This window comes from Epargyreus clarus, unplaced genomic scaffold, assembly GCF_041222505.1.
Source record: "Epargyreus clarus isolate Ecla_fem2 unplaced genomic scaffold, WU_Ecla_fem_2.2 ptg000007l, whole genome shotgun sequence".
Taxonomy (NCBI): Eukaryota; Metazoa; Arthropoda; class Insecta; order Lepidoptera; family Hesperiidae; genus Epargyreus; species Epargyreus clarus.
In genome coordinates, this window is record NW_027332215.1 from 22,439,494 (window position 1) to 22,459,491 (window position 19,998).

At 33.5% G+C, this 19,998-nt stretch overlaps 1 protein-coding gene across 1 annotated transcript in view; it reads left to right on the plus strand.

Annotated features, from left to right (window-relative positions):
- LOC140743673 (uncharacterized) overlaps positions 1–19,998 on the plus strand; it is a 52,361-nt gene continuing 32,363 nt past the window's right edge. The window contains exon 1 of the mRNA XM_073075117.1: positions 1–186. The gene's annotated coding sequence lies outside the window, so the exon portion shown is untranslated. The remainder of the gene's footprint in view (positions 187–19,998) is intronic.

Consider the following 19,998-nt stretch of genomic DNA (forward strand, 5'->3'; position numbering starts at 1 on the left):
ATATTGATTTCATTGTCAACAACTTCACAGTGGTGGTGCGAGTGATTGCGCGTAGTGTTATTGTTTTGTGGAAAAAATTGTGAAACTTAACTAAATTCTACCCGTTTACTACGTACTTTCCATAAAACTTTTGTCTTTGTTCATGAATATTGGTTTTTCACGTGGAATATGTCATACCTGAGCGCGGTAAGTAACAAATTTTATGCTACATCAACATCAGCATAGGGCGGTACAGTCGTATGGAAATGGTCAATATTTCATCTTTCATCGTGTATTTTATAACTAAAAATGGGTGTTTTTCGCCATGAAATGAATTAAAATGTGGGTTTTAATATAAATTTCACGAAAAATATCGCTCAAAGGTGCCTGTCGACGGTTTCGGATATGCATCCTCCATATTTTACTGCTACGTGCATGGTACCAACTACATAACTCAAGTAGCTATAGCTCTTCATCTTACGGTTCATAAGAATTTGTGTAGTATGTTCCGAAATTTCGCTTGATTTTAAGTTTTTTTGTAGAAATATGACGAACAGATGCGATATTGAAGTTTTTATGTTAGTTTTAGTCAACAATTTCGCCGCGATCACGTTGCTCGACGCGTCAATGTAATTGAGGTCTTTTCGGTCGATTCAATGTAGAGCCCACTGTCTTTATGAAGATTTCGCTTTGGCGAAATATTTCACTTTCATTCGATCTTCGAAATGTTTAATGTAAATACGCATATTCTCATTTTTGTTATTTTTAGTAATAAATTATTTCCGAGCTGAGTTTTGCTATTTGCAAATAAATAAATAATTAAAAATTTAATAATATAATTAACCTAACTTCATCGGAAATTACATTTTTTTAATATTCAAAACAAATTATAATTTTACATCAACATTTGCATTTGAACATAATATTGGACACAAATAATGAGTACACATAGCAAATATTTCGCAACTTTCATACATCTTTATGCTGAACTGTCAAATAAGTAATATGAGAACCTTTTTGTGCTGCAATAAATGGAAAGATTTTGCATGTATAGCAATTTTCAGTTACATTTAATTTGATATTCTTTTATCTATAAGTATATAATGAGTAGCTTTTATTTGTGCATAATATACAAGTTTTATATCTAAGCAATTCATATCAGTAAGGTTTATATATACCAAAGATATGGATTTGATACTGGCATTATTATTTTTTATAATTAGAATGACTAGTTTAAATAAAGTAATAACAACAGATAAAATACCAAAGTGATATTTGTTATATATCAGTATGTTAAAAAGTATAGGATTTAATATGATTGTTTAACAAAAATACAAGCTTACTATTCTTTGTTTGAATCCATTTCACTAGTTTCCCTTCCAATTCATTGTACAAATATTTTTTATTAATAGCTATTTTATTGAAAATAATTCTATATTTCTAATTACAATTCACCCTTTGATTTGTTAAAACCAATTAAAAAATGTCTTGGGCTTCTGAATTAAAATAATCAATATGTTTTACTGAATTTTAATAGCAAAAATGTTTAAAAAGTAATATTTATAATGAAATGTACTTATGGTTTTGATAACCAATATAATGAAGAAAAAAATAATTAAATTTAAAAGCAGATGGATAAAGAAATCACATGTTAGCCTGGTAGGTTTATGGGTTTTACCTAGACAGTGTGAAAAATGTATAAAATTATGGTAGGTGCATTTGTAAGTAAAATAAAATGAGCTACATCTAATATATAAAATTCTCGTGTCACAGTTTTCGTTGCCATACTCCTCCGAAACGGCTTGACCGATTTTGATGAAATTTTTTGTACTTATCCGGTATCTATGAGAATTGGCCAACATCTATTTTTCAGCCCTCTAAGTGATAAGGGTTGTTCACCCTTAACATTTTTTTATTTATATGGCAACACGACGTTTGTCGGGTCAGCTAGTTAGGCTTATATGGATTTTATTGTTTGATTGGTTTGGCCAGTATTGTTAAGCCATTTTTGCATTTTGAATTACTAAAACAAAAACTAAATGTACTCGACATAAACCAGTTGAAATTGACAAAAATAATAATATCATCATTGATGATTTGTGTTTATACCTCTGCCATTATGTAAAAAGAATTCATGTAAACAAAAATTTAAAACTAAGATTACAACAAGAAACAAACTAAGATTTTAGGGTCATCAAAAATCTGGCACTGAAAATATTACTAAAATCCTTATTTTCACGTTTAATTCGACAAATAAAATCACAATTAAATTGTATCCATTACATGCGATGCACTTTACAAGTTTAATATTATTGCGTTTAGACAAAGAAAAATAAAATATCCGTATAAGTTCATTAGTGATAACCCTGTAAACATTTGGTTGTTGGTAAACATTCTTCTTCCAATTTGGCTGGGGTTTAGAGTTGATTTTACTAATAAATTAGACTACATTGAGCATAACCTTAATCAAAGCAACTGAACAAAACAGTGTCAATATGGTGTACAGTCTAATTAAAAACTTGTTATGTGTTAGTTACCCAACAAACAAAAGTAAAACTTTACATAGTAAGACTGGGTTAAAAGTCATTCGTCATTTGTGTAACACTTGCTTCATAACACCCTTAAAACATAATATCTTTAAAATTGTTTGAGTTTCTTTGTTATGGAGTTTGGCTTTTCCTCAAAGTAATAAAAGTGAGCAAAGATATATTGGTATTATTTCTTATATTTATATTTTGTAGGAAAAAATATTTTTACACAAAAAACATTTTATATCTTTTATAAGCAGGAAATTTTTTATATCTTTTATAAGCAGGAAAAATTGAACCAGTGTTCTTCACACTGTAGCTTGCAATCCTCTGGAAAGTCCCAAAGCAAAAAGCACATAAAAAATAAATACAAAGTTCAAAAGGGTACTTATACCAAGAAAATGTTAATTAAAGGTCATTGTTGTTTAAAATATTGTTTTAATTACTGGGGGTAGAGTATACATGGAGGATGCGGTGTCATAATTATATTTTTATATACTAAAGAAGTCATGTTACAAAAAAGTTTGTAAACACTGAATTAGAATAGAATATATCCGTACCACGCGTGAATATGTTGATATGTCGATCTACTGTAAATATATTTATGTACATTATTTTGTTTTAGTCATAATAACATTAGGATTGTTTATTTTCAACTTATTCATGCGTGGTACAGATATAATCTTGGACGCATTTTGCATACATCGCATGGCAAATATAATTCTGATTACCATAACACTGTCTATATTTGTCCACAAACCCCAATACACAGAGTATTATTTTCATACACAATACATGCCTGTTTGTTAAAAATGTGAAGGTGACTGTCTCAAAGAATGGCAGACTTTTTATCGCTTACTGAGGGACCCTTATGTTTATTAATGTTTGGAAGGAACAGAATATTTTGAATCAAATCCCAATGCCTGTTCAGATGCTGTTATAAAACACTTTTTATAAATGTAAGGACAGTCTAGGATTTCAAGGATCAGAAATGACAATTTTTTTTACTTAATCTTTGTTCATAAATATTTCTGAATTTGGTGCGCCTTGCAGCATAAACCTCCAACACCTTCCATTGTTTTCTGTCATTTCTTATTCTAAGCCAGTGATAAATGTATAGTGTTTATGTTATAGGATTGAATAAACATAACAAAATGTCTTTTTTTTATAATATTTTTTGTTAAATTTTTTTTGTTAAATTATTAATATTTGTTAAATAATTAATATCAGTGTTTGTCTACATTTGCCACATAATTGTCTGCAAACTTAGTTCATGTGGTAACGATAATTAGATCCTGAGTATTTCTGAAATTTGGTAGCCATCAATCACTCAGATGTCTATTGACTAGATACAAAATCTATAATTTCCACTTGGTCACTCTGCACGCATAAGGTAATATAAAATCATACAATGAAATGAATATGTATTAAATAATATATATCTCATGTCACAGTGCCATACTCCTCCGAAACGGCTTTACCAAATTTTATATGCATATTAGTAGGTCTGAGAATCTGCTACTATCTATTTGTCATACACCTAAGTGATAAGGGTTGTTCACCCTTCATATTTTTTTATTTATATGCGAACACAACGTTTGCCGGGTCAGCTAGTAATATAAAAATATCTGAACAAAATTCAACTTTTTAAACTTAAACAATTTAAGTGTATATTTTCTTCGTTAGTGCATATTGGTTAAGCCTTCTTTAGAATAATGCACAATAATTCAATTTTACGAACTCTAACAAAGTTATTTTTTAAATATTGTTTCTTTTAATATTATGCTGTCGTATTGGAAATCATAAAGGTTAACTTTAGAAATTTCCAACCACTAAACCACCATTCAACATGTTTATCCTTTGCTCTATGAATAGCAAATAAAAATCGATCGCACGGAAAACTACACTTTCCATGATTAAAAGTACCTTTACTGGTTGCCTATTATTAAAGGATTAAGTATAGTCTATCTAATAGCACAAATTAGGAAACCAAATGCTTGCCGTAAAGCGCCATCTAGTGGCTGAGCGTGAGAACCAAAAATTGATCTATATCATGGGAATTATATATTTTTCTGGAATAAAAAGTAGTCTTAAGTCCTATTCTATCTCTGTGCCAAATTGCATCCAGATCCATTTAGCTGTTCTAGCGTGATGGGATAATACGTTCATACTAACAATTCAAAACACGCATATCAAATGTCCTACGTCTATTAGACTATTAAAATGTTAAAAAAGTTGGTCTTTAACTTGCAAAAGTCAGAAGACGAAATTTTATTTTTTGGATGTCAACGGGGTGGTCTTTTTGTGAGCCTAAATCCAAGTTAGTGGATCCCTCGGTCGCCATCTGGAAGAAGGGGTGCAAATCGTTTTTATGATCTACCAGGCGAACTATGTGTCGCGCAGAAAATTTGTGAAAACTATTATGGACACAAATTGAATTATCTACAACTTTGTTGTATTGTAAAACCTTTTTTCGGATTTTTTTTTAAATAAACAAAGTTCATAACGGGAATTAATTACATAATTAAAATTTGAGGACAAACATTCTTCTAACTCTTCTAACAATTTGCCTTTCAGAGAGACTAATGGTTTGCCTGTGAGACTTTTGCCCTGTGTGCCCCTTTTTACAAGATGGCGATCGAGGAACAAGAGTAGGGTAGTCGAGGAACAATAGTAACTACACATTATTTGTGTAAATTGTGTATAGTTAGGGAACTATACATAATTTACACAATATAGATAGGGATCTTAATAGATTAAGCTTTATAATATACCCTTAACCATCAAAAAATAAAATTGCGTCATCTGATCATTGCAACCCAAATGTAACATTTTAATGGACTAGTTACGTGAAAAATGCTTTATAATTCAACTAACCCAACTAAACATTTATTCCTTCCTAACTTTCGTATTTTTTAAATAACTGGAGTTATTTGTAGCAAAAAAAAAGCTTTATACCAAATAATCCCCAAAGTTTCGATTTTTTTACCTTGCCACACATTAAATTTATTAGAACTCAAAATAAACCACAACATACTCTTTGAATGGTAATTTACTTACCACAACTTCATTACAGTAGAATTCCAGTCACCGAGGCGGGCGGGAGTAAACAATAAACTCTTATGACATGCAGCACAGTTCGAAGCTACAATATGACTTCCAAGAAGCTGAACGTCCTATTCGATCAGCTCGACTAGTCAGTCTATGTAGGAACATCCGTCTTGCTTCTAGAAAAGATTAATCTTGATGCGTAGATCCCTTTGTTAACAGCCTTCCACGTGTCAAATAGCGCGACCATATTTACCGTCCACGTGATCGATGTGGAATAAACATCCTCCTGATATTTTCTAGGAGCTATGACGCGAGGCGTATAGTAGAGTATACTAAAAAATCAGATAGTGGTTTTTATTCAAATATCAGTCCAACTTCATTAATTGCAATTCGTGATCAGTTTCGCATCGGTCCAGCAAAGTTCAGTGACATAAAGTACCTCAATAAAATTTTTAACACGTATGCAGGTTTCACTCTTTTTTAATTTTTAAAACGAACTATTCTTCATTTTCAGTAAAATTTATGTTATGTGGTTTTGGGTGGCACGTACTTTGTAATAACTGCTGACAAAGGGATCGAGGCGGGTGTAATTTCATGTAACGTTGTATTCGTCAAATATTATTGTTTACATTTGCACGAACGATGTATCTAATGGTGAGATGTACTAAGATAGTGGTTGGTGACGAATTGTGATTCTGTAGGTACAGGGGGACACATATAGCTACAGGGGGATTTTTTTGATGTGAAACATCTATAGCCGCACGTAAAACCGATTTCTGGCGTGGCGACGCATGCCGTGCACGCTATACGATGGTATATATATACAGTCTATATGCAGTAGTGTCTACGGTGTGGCGACGCGTCGCCATGCACAATCGAATTCAATGAATAGACATCGTTATCTGGAAAAAAATCGTAATATTTTATTTTATCATTATGACATATTTAGTTCCTATCACAATATGTTCTTTTCTGCATATTACTTTTACAAAATAATGTCGATGTTTCACATCTGCCAGGCGTCCCGTGACGGCTCAATATTTTTTTTAAGTGTGCGACGATGGCGAAATCCGGTATGAATTAAAGAAATATTCTGAAGAGTTAGTTACTACGCCGATTCAGCGTGTTACTCGTTGTTTCCCCTAATAGGTCTATTTCAAGGGATTCAGAGTTGAAGGAGGGAAAGTTCAAGTTTAAGTTCGTTATTACATATTTCGTTCGCGACACGACGTTATTTAGGGAACTAGATCGATACCGTTGTAGGAGGAATGTTCTCATACTTCTATATAACACAGTTAAACTCTAAGGTAACAGACAGACGTCTAGTCTCTACTAATATTTGATAAGGCTTGTATATCTCCTTCTGTCTTGATTGGTATTTGACATTCTTTGATATATTTTTACACTGAAATAAGTGATTGATACAAGATGGCAGTGTTTTATATAGAACTGTTGTGTACATAGTATATAGACACTAATTGGCTAGTTAAATACACGTTATTAATTTTTTTACGGTTTGGTGTTTTTGTGGACTATAGATGAGTATTTATGTGTTGATTGTAGCGCAAAAATAGTTGTTTCGGTTGTATAGTCCGCGTATAACTGCTAGTATACTCTGAATATAGAAATGAATAGCGTCGCCATAGCAAATTATATGACTACACGTGCTCGGAACAACTTCAGAGCGGACTAGCAGTTTGGCGATAATTATACCAATATTAAATAATTACTTCAAAAGTAATTTTAAAACAAGTGTTATTATATATTGCAATCCTACATAAATATTACCTAAACAGAATCTCTATACTACTTTTGCTCTAAGCACGTACGCAGACAAAATCGCGCGCAAAAGTCGTATTAATTCTCCATTCTAGACATAAATCTCATGTACTTAGTTTGCATATACCGACTTCCGACCACTCTGAAAAGTGACACGTTAACGACGTGTGATCCGTCAATGTACTGCTCCCACAGAACGGGCTTAATATCCCTTCGTCAGCGCATGCAGTTGAACCCGACCATATCTGCGTGGAGCATCGCGTGCAGTTGTGCCTACTCTATTAAGTGTTAGTGTTATTTTTTTACTTTTGTATTGTGCGTCCTGTTCAATTTAAGGTTTGTTTTTGTTTTATTTACTTAGCGGGGGTCATGTTTATCCATCATAAGTCATACTCTTGTTGTCGTACTGTGTAGCTTGATGACAATAAAATTATAATCCATCATAAGTTGTCAGTCTACAGGTGACTCGTATCATATCGTACTGTATGAAATCATAATACCATTGATTCAAAGGCCTTCCTTTTGGCTTTCAATCCACCAAACTATGAAAGTTATTTAAAAAAATCAAAGGCATTTTTTATATTTAAATTTGATTTAATTAAAAAAATAATAATGATTATGTGTGGAATACCATAACTAGTTTATATTCTGTCTATTTTAGAAGTTTACTCGAAACTAACGACAATATATCATACAGAAAATTCGTTCCTTACGTAGTACCCCTGAATATATTTATATATTTTTTATTTTGGAAAAATGTTAATATTTCACCTAAGTAATTGTATTTTTCTAAATTGTAAGGGTGTAATCTAATTACCAACAATCTCTATCAACAATTCCCAAGCCATTGAAGATAAAATTTATATTTATGGTATTTATTTTTATGTGGATTTTTTAGAGAACATAACTAGTTTTTTTATTTTTTTATTAATTACTGGTGTTTCGTTTGAAGTTGCATAATTTTAAACGTTATTTATATAAGAATCCTTTTCGTAGGCGGTGTAGGGCGGGCGAGTCGGTTTTTTTAATTATCAGCGCATCGGAACTCTAGTTATTCTGTAGGTACTAAATACGGCTCAGTACGAGATTCGTATAAGTAATGTAATGAGGAAAATGACATTTGTTAGCAAATTTAAAACTCTGGAAGCAAGTGATATGATTTTTTAATTTTTTAAGGTACTGATAATTTAATGATTATCATAATAATTACATCATCTATCACACAATAGCAAAAAAATATTGAGTCAGGACTCCTTAAAGTTTACGTAGATTGTATGTTCTCGTTTTGTCCCTGTAGTTCCGGGACCAGAATAGGGCTACGGTATCCCCTGCCTGTCGTAAGATGCGACTAAAAGGGGGCTTCCGGGGTTGCGGACGGCAAGAGTGGGAGCTCGAACCGCCCGGCCAGCCACCCCGGGATGGACGGCGGTATGTGTGGTCGCATACCGTCGTGAACACCAGATGGTGTGGTGAGTTTCAAGCTCACCTGGGCAACGCGCCAAGTGGACTCCGGTTGTGTTCCGTTGGAGATCCCGTAGTCCTCTACGCAGCGCCGAGGACGGCCACCGGGGGGGTTTTAGTGCGGTAAGAATCCCACATAACCCCGTGCCGCTCCCACGGCATAGGGTACCTTTTGAAGGTTTCTCCCTTGTCAACAAAAAAAAGATTGTATGTTCTCGTCAACGCAGTAACGGGTTTCCACTGCCGTGCACGTGTCTCCCTCTAAGCCTAAGAAGGATTTTGGCCACTCTAGGCATCGCTAGTCCACCACAATGGCCACGTGCGGATTGGTAGTCTCCGTATGTTGATATTAATTTATAATTGTTTTTTACAACCAAATACCTATATGTTTCATGTATAGATTTCATTCATTTGGCTATACGAGTAATTTCCTTTGTTTCTATAGAAAACTTTATATTGCGATGGATTTTGTTTTTAAAGGGCGGGTATCCAATTTTTAAATTACGTTATTATATCTAACCTTTTTATGGATTCCCAAGGTTTACACGCAGAACTTGTCAGTCATCAAGTATACCACAACATCATTATTTATTTGTGTTTACTCGGAATATATGCCGCCCTTGCACGTGTGGTTGATTGCGAATATCATCTACTTGAAGCTTGTTAGACCTGCGTTGACATGTAACCTGCCTTGCCACATTCATATTATAGCAGCAAAGTGGAATGTAGACCTGGTGATAGCGGCAATTGCATTGGACACCTGTAATCAAACCTATTTGGAGTTCTACCTGAAGCCGCACACAGATACGTGGCTATTCCAATAGACAAATGGGAACATAGCAGTGCTGAATTGCTGTTATAGACATAGGGGTTGGAGTAGAGACTCCGGTTTCCTACCACCAAGGGAAGTACTTCTTTAGTGCATGCAAAGGGAGAAAAATAGGGAGATAAATGTTTCGATGGTCGGGTTCTATCACTTTCTTTAATCGATTGTAGTGTCATAAATATACTTGTATGTGTTGCCTTGAGATGCATTGAATTGATACAATTGTAACCACTTGGCGAGTGACGCGACGCCTTCGCTTATTTTATGGTTAACTTCGTCTATGTAGTGTATACACGCTCCGGACAATAAAAGTATAAAAGAACAACTCTACATAAAACTGAAAGTAAGAATAATATGCGGTGACGAATTATATTGTCAAATTACACGGATAATGAAGACATGTAACTAATTATGGGAATTACGAGAATTATACATAGGAACTTAGTGCCAGTTGCATGGTAGCGGTAGTTTTTTAACTGTATAAGAAATATACATTACAATATTTAATGAATTTCTTTATTATTAACTAAGTTATACCTATATATAACGAGAGACATCAATAAAAGTTTGATAATATGAAACTTTAATATTAAAGGTCTAAATTCAAATCGAATACAATTTAGCCTGAGTGGAGAACCTTAGTGGTATAAAAAACCCACCGTGAATTTGGCATTTAAGTTTAAAAATATTTTTTGATTAAAAGGAGATGGACGTACCAATCGCCTTGTCGGACTTTAGATTATAATAATGGGGTTACCACCTTTCCCAGGCCGTCGTTTAAAATATCGATACGAATTGTAGTTATGACTTTCAAGAAGTATTTGGGCAGAAATAATATACGTATAAAGTTTATAATAAAAATCTCTGCGGCAATAACGATTTACCTATTATGATTATCGGTTACGAGATGACGCGAAAATCTTCGTACTGCCTTAGAAGGAATAAATATTGCGTGTTGTTGCGAGTTGATTGACTATTTATATTTTATATTAAAATAAAAATTAAGCTGAATAAAAGTTCTACAAGAACGTGAGCATGCTACGCACCTATGATCATCAGAGAAATCTTTGTTTTCTCAATTTTCTCAAATCTTTTAATAGTTCCTATTAATAATCCTATTCCGGGCGGAGACAAATCCAACAAAACAAAAATTGCGAAAATCAGCCCAGTTGCTCTGGGTTAAAATGGAGATTAACCTTTTTGTATTAACTAACGATTTTGCGACTTTATTTATATTTTACATTATTATATAGATTGTCCTCTTATGACATTTTATACGATTGTCTATGCACCTGGCGAAACTGGAGAAGAAATATCATATTCAGCGCACACTGCTCATTTTCACGTTTTCTGATTAACAGTACAAAATATGAATGAACCATCTCTTTTCAGTTCTACTCAAAATATCTACCACGTAATGAAGTCCGTGTTTTTCTTGCTTAATTAATTTCTTCGTCGTAATACGTTACTAAGGTTTTTTGCATTTTATACCTTTTGGACTCTTCATTCAGCACTGGAGTCCCGCCCAACATCCTTAGTGGTGACATTAATTACGAATTCGTTTTATCCTTACGGTTTCTCAGAAATGTTGTATATATTTGAATGAAAATTGTATACTGTAATTAAGTTTACAGTCTGCACGGACCGTACCTAGTTTTCCAATAACAAAAATATAATTATGTACGAGTTGCTATTTTTGAGTGTAGATAAAACGAGATAAGCTTCAAATCGTTGATTGGAATGTTACTTATTTGTTGATAAGCTTAGTAGCTAGAGATATAGATAGATTAAATAGCTATTATATAGGTAAAGTGGATAATTAAAAGTCGAAAGGTTTTTATGAAAACTTTTCTTCGTAGTTCCAAAATGTACACATAGTCAATGTTATTTAATAATCAATCTAGCCAATGTGTTTTCCACGAAAGGTCGAAATTCGATCATTTTTAATACTAGACATTTTCTAGTAGGCAGAAATCTTGAAAATTTATATTCTTGATAAGCAAAAGGTACATAGGATAGGTACATTGACTATTATAATTGGTGTTAATATCTTCCCAACTTTAATTTTACTGATTTCTTTATATTCGCTTTGTCGATAACAATCCGTGCATTTTCATTGTGTTGCACTTTAATTCAAGCCGTCAATTAAATAGAAAGAAGAATTAAATAGAAAGATTTGTGGATTATCTCGCCCTAACAAGAGCTTTGCTTTTAACCTTCAATCTTTTAATTAAATCCAGATTAACACTGTTCGCATTTACTCTAAGCAAATAATGCCTGATTGCTACTGATACGATTTCAACTTTAGCTTTGGTATTTTGGATTTTAACCTTCAATCTTTTAATTAAATCCAGATTAACACTGTTCGCATTTACTCTAAGCAAATAATGCCTGATTGCTACTGATACGATTTCAACTTTAGCTTTGGTATTTTGGACATTGGATAGAATCAGGCCATTGTCTATCTACTACTACTAATATAACTATAGTATTATGTCTTGAGCTGAGAACTAAAATATAGGAAGTTCGTTCTACGCGTAGTGCTTAGTGTTTGTCTTTTCTTATCCCATGATCTGCCAATCTGTTGAGATAATACAAGTTATGTAGTTAATCTCCACGTTCCATATTCACGTCACGTTATCCATTTTGTAGTTTTCTTGTAATTGTGGTAATGCTATGTCGTTTAATTAACTTTATTTAGCTAGCGTTTAATTAGTTTATCAATTTAGATAAACATCTATTCTGAACTAATTTTGGTGTTATTTTAATCAGTATTCCTTTATTCGTTTTATTAAGATGTATGCGTGTTGCGTTATTGTATCTGTACTTTTAGGGAAGGAGTGCCTGAAAGAAAGTACCGAAGAGTATCTGGGAGGATAGTTTCATAATTTGAAAATATATCGAAATTGAATCAAAGAATTACAATGGCTAAACAAAATACCAAAGAAATATTTCATAGTAAAATAAATGTTTTTAAATAGTAGGTACTTTTAAAATTCCTATTATTGCCTTTTTTTGTACGTGGTATCAAAGAGTACCATACGAAAATGAATATTTTTACTTTTTTTCTTAAAATGCTCGATACATTTATTTAATACCACTATTCCCTCCGTTTACTTTAAGAATAACTGAATATAGAATTTAATAGAATTTAGCAATGGTAATTTTATTACTAATTCGCATGTTAGTTATATTACCAAATTCGAATAATAATATATATACCATCATACAAAAATATAATTTAAACAAAGAAAGCTTAAGGTCATATTAAAATGTTGACTATTACATGTATTTAATGTGTGCGTTACTTGATATAACAGTAAAGGAAAATATCACGAACAATCTTTCACGCCTGAGAGCTCTTTAAAATTATCACAAAGATGTGTGAAGTCTACCAAATCACACTTGACCAGCGCGATGGACTAAGCCTAAACCCCTTCCCAACAGTGAAGTAGTGGGTTGGTGTCGTAGGACTTGCAGGCGTCACAACGCCTACTGCATGTTACCATATGAAACATACTTCAATACTATTGAATGCAACTGTGTTTCCTTCACAAAAGAGTAGCAGCTGCCGGATAGTTTACTCAAAACATTACGTAAACAAAAGGTAGAGAACGGATAGTTCAATATTCCGGACTGGCCCGATGTAAAGTTCATAAAAAACTACGCTTTGAAATTCATACTTGACAAGGTTGATTTTGTGATTGCTGCGAATTACATATTTTAGGTAGATGACACACAAGCGATACATAAGCTAAAACAGGGATATCGCCAACGGTCGATAGTGGCCGCTAACGCTCGGTGGCGACAGTACGCGTAGGCTGTCGCTTGTGTATTAAATTAAGCCTTATTTTAGGATCTAAGAACCTTATGTGACACAAGTCGCCAAAACTCCTATTCAGCACAGCCGATTTAAATTGCTATAAAATGATCTTGACATATTGTATAAATGACATTTGTTTATACTCTGATTCATAATTAGGTGTCCAAAATGTAAACAAAGGTGTTGACCTATCAAGAAAATACGTTAGAAATGGTAGTTTTTATTTTTGTCGATATTAAAGTAATACAACAATAATAAAATAATAATCTAAATAAATTAAGATTAATTCACATTTTCAAATATTTATATCACCTCAATTTCGTTCCGTACAGTAATAATAATAAAAAACATAGTTATGGTACAAAATTAAAATGTCATAATGGTAACACAATCGAAATCCAAGACATTTCTTGTGCTGTCATTTTAAGTTTCGTAACTGATATTATTAATTTTCGTGATTGTGATCAAACTCTAAGGTTTTCTCGTTTACATAACGCGTTTGTTGAATTGTGTATATTTGTTAAATTTTCGTTTTTTGTTGAGTTTGTTAAAGTTTTTGTTTCTTGTTAATTTTGACAGTGACATTTCTTTGTTTACATTTTGGACACCTAATTATGAATCAGACTATAGGCATTCAGTAAAAATATAAATCTATGTGTACATGGATGATGATTTTACTAATATTTGGATGGATTGGATTAATATCCGCACAAAATCTTTATAAGTTACATATTTTATATAAACTTTGTTTTTGATCCGTTCTGCAAAAAGTAGAAACAAAACATGTAATTAGGACATATATGACGGCATATCAGGTAATACGCAATAACCAACACGGTTTAGGGACCGACGAAACAGAAAAAGAAATACTCACCGAAATTGAGCGACACAAACGCCATTCCCGATCCTATGACGGAAACTAAATGCGAACGTTCTAAAAGATGGCTGAATTATGAGCAGGAGAGCGAGATGACATTTTAGATATTCTAAGGTCGCCTAAATTTTTCGTTGAGGCTCAAAAAATAGTTACTAATATGTGCAATTTCTGTTGAAAAATGACATGTTTACGTACTAATTTATGAAACTAGATCTAATCTTAGGCTGGTAGTACGGTGTTTTTGAAATGTACTAAACAGGATGTGATTTCCCTAAATGATTATTCGGAATAACTCGTCGATGAATCCTATCTCATGCTCCACATCTCAGCAGGAGAATATTTGAATACTTAGTTACATTCAAATACAATGTTGTAACGAAATTATCATCACAACGTTGCGCGGGTGACGCGACGCTTACCTGAACCTGACTCTTCACTGAATGTAATCTTAGAGTTTCGTATTCGCAATTAACTGACTAATGAAAGTTGTTTTCTCGTACACGACACCCTGCCGGCTCAGGTTTAGCTGACCGTCCACGTTCTTATCTTTCTTTTGTTTTGTGCTTAATTTAAGTACCAAACGACAGTCTGCTGCTTAATGGTAAGTGGCCATTGCCACGGACATCTGTAACTAGCTAGATATATGTCCATATCGTCGTGAGACATTTTATATTTTGACACACCTTTGCACCGATACGCAAGAACTTTTTACGCTATGAATATTTATGGCGATAGTACTTTTCCGGTCTGACTATACTAGAATATAGAACTAGATCTACTACAGTCTCATTAGGTACTTATGTTAACATTGATGCGAATTTTCGTCTGTGCTACATTTGTAATCTATAACCGAATATTTAATCTTTTTAAGTCGTAGATACTTTTCTTTATACGATTGTTCATTAACTTTTAAGGATTCAACGACCTTTCGTTTTGTTTTGAATTTGTAAGAAGAAGAAGTTTTGAAGTTGACGGAGTTTTCAGGTGTTCACAACCCTTCTAAATTTTCCGCCATTCAAAAAAAGGCGCGGATACAGAATTTAGATAATATTATCGTTGCTATGCCGTTTACAGAAATATTACATGTTTTGTGCTCAATATTAAATTCTGCTTAAGGTGGCGACATACATTTTTTGCCATTTGGTTAAAAATATTTATAAGGAGAATATTAAAAGCATTTATCAAAAAAATATGTTTTAAGGTTTATATACTATTTTCTTTACATTATTAAGTTATATCACATGCATTGTACATAATTATTTACAATAATTTCATTATTGGGTTTCCTCTTGCACACAAAATATATGTATCCTCCTTATTTTTACTATTTTTGGCCTCGTTCGTGGTCGTGACTTTTAGGGTTCCTTACCTCAGGGTAAAAATAGAATCCTATTACAAAGCCTCCGTTTGTCAGTCTGTCACAGGGCTCTAACTGTTGAACCGTAATAGATAGATACTTCCAACTTTTTACACGTGTATAACGGTGACCGTTGTAACAACAAGTATTAAAAATAAAAAAAGCTTGAACATAAATGGCCCCCATTTATGTATAAGCTTTTAACAACCATACAAGAAACTACTATGTTTCAGCGTTTTCCGCCTAACATATTGAACCCTAATAGGTAGTCAGTTCAAATTTTCACAAAGCATTTATGTACTGCATTTTATATCGAACGAAATCGCTGCAATAGTTGCAATAGCTGCTACGATAATAAATACTTGGCCAATTTTTTATTCAATTTTTTCTATAATATTTGGAAGGTTCTTTGTAGTCGCCACCGCCACATTTATTTCAGATTTGTGACATAAATAAAGTTAAGTTTCAACGCGTACTTTTGTATTATTCTAGGGTTTATTTTATAAGTATCCATAGGCAGTTGTGATCAGTCACAAATGCAGTCGTTGCATTAGAAAATATCTAGTTGCTATCGTATCGTATTACATGTATCGTTCCCCGATCCGCACACGGCCCCTAATCAATTCGCGACCATTTTGCATCGTGCGCCCGCGCTGATCTATATTCGCCGTTTCGCGGCCGACGCATGAAGGACGTACTGAATATATCTATTTATGCTGTTGCAGTTGACAATTGTTTGTGATGCATAACTTAAATATGGCGGTTCAGTGTATTTCCGCGTGAAAAGCAGCACGACACGGCCACGCTTCCCGCGCGATTAAAGTAATAGTCATTTTTGTTGCCTATTAGACTTGTTTGTAAATTGGGTAACATTTGCGTTTGTAGCTTGTAATTCAGTGTGTCTTTTTCCTAAAGTAGAAGGATATAATTGTCGGCGGTAATGTTATGACGATTGGATTTTTTTCGAAAAATTAGTTGTACCAACTTGGAAATTATTGTAAGTACACATTACATAATTTGCACTTTCGAAGTATTGAATTAGTCTTCATTACATATCCGCAAATAGTTTTTCAATAAATAGAATTGAAATGTGTAGGGTCTGTAAGGGCTTCTTTCAGAAAAGTTTTGAATTGATTCACAAAGAAATGTGATTGAAAGAAAGGTGATTTTCATTAAGGATTGACAATATGAACTATTTCTCCCATAATAATATCGGGTTTCTGTGTAGAAAAGTCTTATCAGGGTTAAACGTGGACCGGTGCTCATATAAAACTATAGTCAAAGAAGGTATTCGCGATGCATTATACTTATATAATGCTTTATAAATAAAATATAGGTCGAGGGTGTGCGTCACGGAGTTGTTAGAGAAAAACAGAGCAATTTTTGCACAATATTTTATTGATGTATGCCGTATGGCACTAGTGGATGCGCTGTAGAAGTTCAAGGCTCAAACTTTGTTGTGTTAGCCTTTCGTTACCATAGTTTCCAAACTTCCACAGTTTTCAGTCTACGTATATATTTTTCTTTGAAATGTGCTCTCACCTTCAGTACATATTATAAAACTTGAGATTGTGTCGCATAACTTTAAACAAGCAATAAGTTCTTGTATGTACAATCAAATTAGTTTCTTCGAAACGGCTCTAAGGATTTAGTTATTTTTTGTATAGGTATAAAGATAATGTATTAGATGCTTTCTAAATTTATTTACATACACATAACTAGGTATATCTCATAAAAATCGGTTTATGCCGATAATTAATGTGTGGCCGGGGACTGAACCCAGAATCCTCTGCGTATAAGATATAAGTATTGCTTTCACACATCCATTTCTGCCTTTCAGCAGCAGTGCGAAGCGTTATAATGTACTTGTTAGCAAATGTCCGTCTATCTATTGACAGGGGCATTTCATGCTCGTTTGCTGTTTTTATCTTATCAAGAAATTCTTAGTTAATTCTTATTCTGGTTTTCAGATTTGTGTTTCTAATCTTTAAAATATATTTTTTAACTAGACCTGAATGTGCAATAAATATCTGTAGGGTTAACATTATGTTTCGCCTATTTTTCCAAAAATGTGCGGTCCGTTCCAAAAGATAGTTCCGGCTCCACTTATTGTTGACTTTCAAAGAATTATCAACTTGTGGTGTTAACAGAATCTTTACAGATTTTTTTGTAAGTAACACGATGATGTTTAAGATGAAATGCACGAACGACAGGCACGGGTCTCGTTTGCGAATATTGGGGGTTCTGACGCTGTTAATCAATTTAATCAACCTATGATAGAATTTGATACCTTCCTGAGATCGGTTTCTCATTTGTTGCCACCAAATTCCCAATATAATGTACTAAAAGTTGTTTAACTTACGTTCCCTTTTAAATATTTCCAATGCAAAGACATTCTACAGGTTTATCTTTTCTTTTACTGTCTGGTGCACTTCTTGCGACGGTCCTACTGGTTGTCAATATTTTTGTTATACTCTTTCTGTTTGTCTTTGGTTAGTATAGTTTTATTGATTATTTATTGATTTGGTGGTTTTGATTGTCTGAAAAATAAAAAACTATTTTTCTAAATATGTTATTTTCCAAAAATAGTTTTCCAATACTTTTTACCTAAGGTTTGTATACTTAAGGATTTCGCATTTTTTTATACGAATTACGCAATATAGACTATGATAATTGCCTCGCACGAGCGTGCCACATAATAAGATAAATTGTATCTATGTATTAGTTACACTTGACTGATATAACACCAAAATATTGAAAGTATTAGAAGTTTGGTCTAACTTGCTTATTTATGAATTAAACGTGTTATAAATACTTGCATATTTCAGGCGACCGTTTCAGAAAATAGACTCCTGTCTCGAAGCATAATATATGCGATCGCACCCGATCTCAGTAATTTTATTGACAACGTAACTCGGGTTGTGACCTCATTTATGCTTCCAGAACATTCGCATCATTTGTACCCGACTGCGCACAACCAAATTTGAAATCGCCGATAAATATTATAGTACATTTTTATTATTATGAAACTATTATAATGATATACGGTTAGCGTTCTCGTCACCCGAACTGCCGACGTCGTACAAAAACGTTCAGTTCAAAATAGGTAGATTTTTTTTCCGGACACATAAATAAAATGTAGCCGTAAATAAGTTATTGTACCAGCGATAGCCCACGTCGACGACAGACTCGGTTCGTCGCCAGCTACCACTAGCGACTGCTACCGACCGTCGCCAAATGACGACGGTCGCCGATTTCAAGTGGCGACATCTGATACGATATGTCGCTCGCGTAGCCCGTTGTAGCCCGTTTTCGCTTGCGTGTTACTTCCATTAATAAAATTACAAATGCAGCCCTACACGCACTCCATCTGATATTAATCGGCAATTACAAGTAATAAACATTACTAACTATAAATGTAATAAAGAAATTTTGTATGATTTGTGCTTACTTGAATTTTACTACGGATTCATTGCTAACTTATACATTTCTGTTAGAATGAAACTTGTAAATATTTGCTTTAGACTATGATAGAGAGTACAATAAGGCATTATTGCGTGAAAGTCCGAAATCTCTTCTACATAGAATGTAATGGCCGCTCCATTACATTCTATGTAGAAGAGATTTAGCGGGTGTCAACCCTGAAAGCTGAAAAATCAGTACCAGTGTCCCATTGCTGTTATAAAATTGCCCATCTAACTAGGTACTAGTAAACGTTAGGCCAGTTCTTTTCCGTGTTCTTTTTTTACATATTTTTAAAGTATATTGAAAAAATGATTTCATACTCTTATACTATTATAATGGTTATCCAATGAGTAAGGGTTACCTAGCTAGTTCGGTATTATGGATATAAATATGTATTTCGTATGATAGTATTTCATCTACGGTGAATGTTGTGGAAATCTCGTGTAGATTTTATTTACTTAAATCGAGGTCGACCGAGGCACTCGCGGACAAACCAGAAGAAAATATAAACTCGATACCGGCATATTGAAGGCGAGCGAATAAAAAATTCAATATAACTTCAATTTCTATGACGAAGCCTTCTACCTTTATATAAGGGAACTGTTTGTAGTTCCTTTATTTATGCTCCGCGACCTGGATTTGTATGGCATTGCAGTGTGGTATGCAATTAGAGTTTGGTTATGTGATCAAAATGAAAATGATCCTAAAGTAGGAGTTGAAGGTGGTAGAACCCTTTGTGGTTCAACACCGGCGGCACCACCTCCATACCGATATCTGCCTCATAACAGCAGAGTTAAGCGCTGCTGTGTTCTGGTTTGAAGGGTGTGTTAAGGAAGACATACTTAGTCCTCA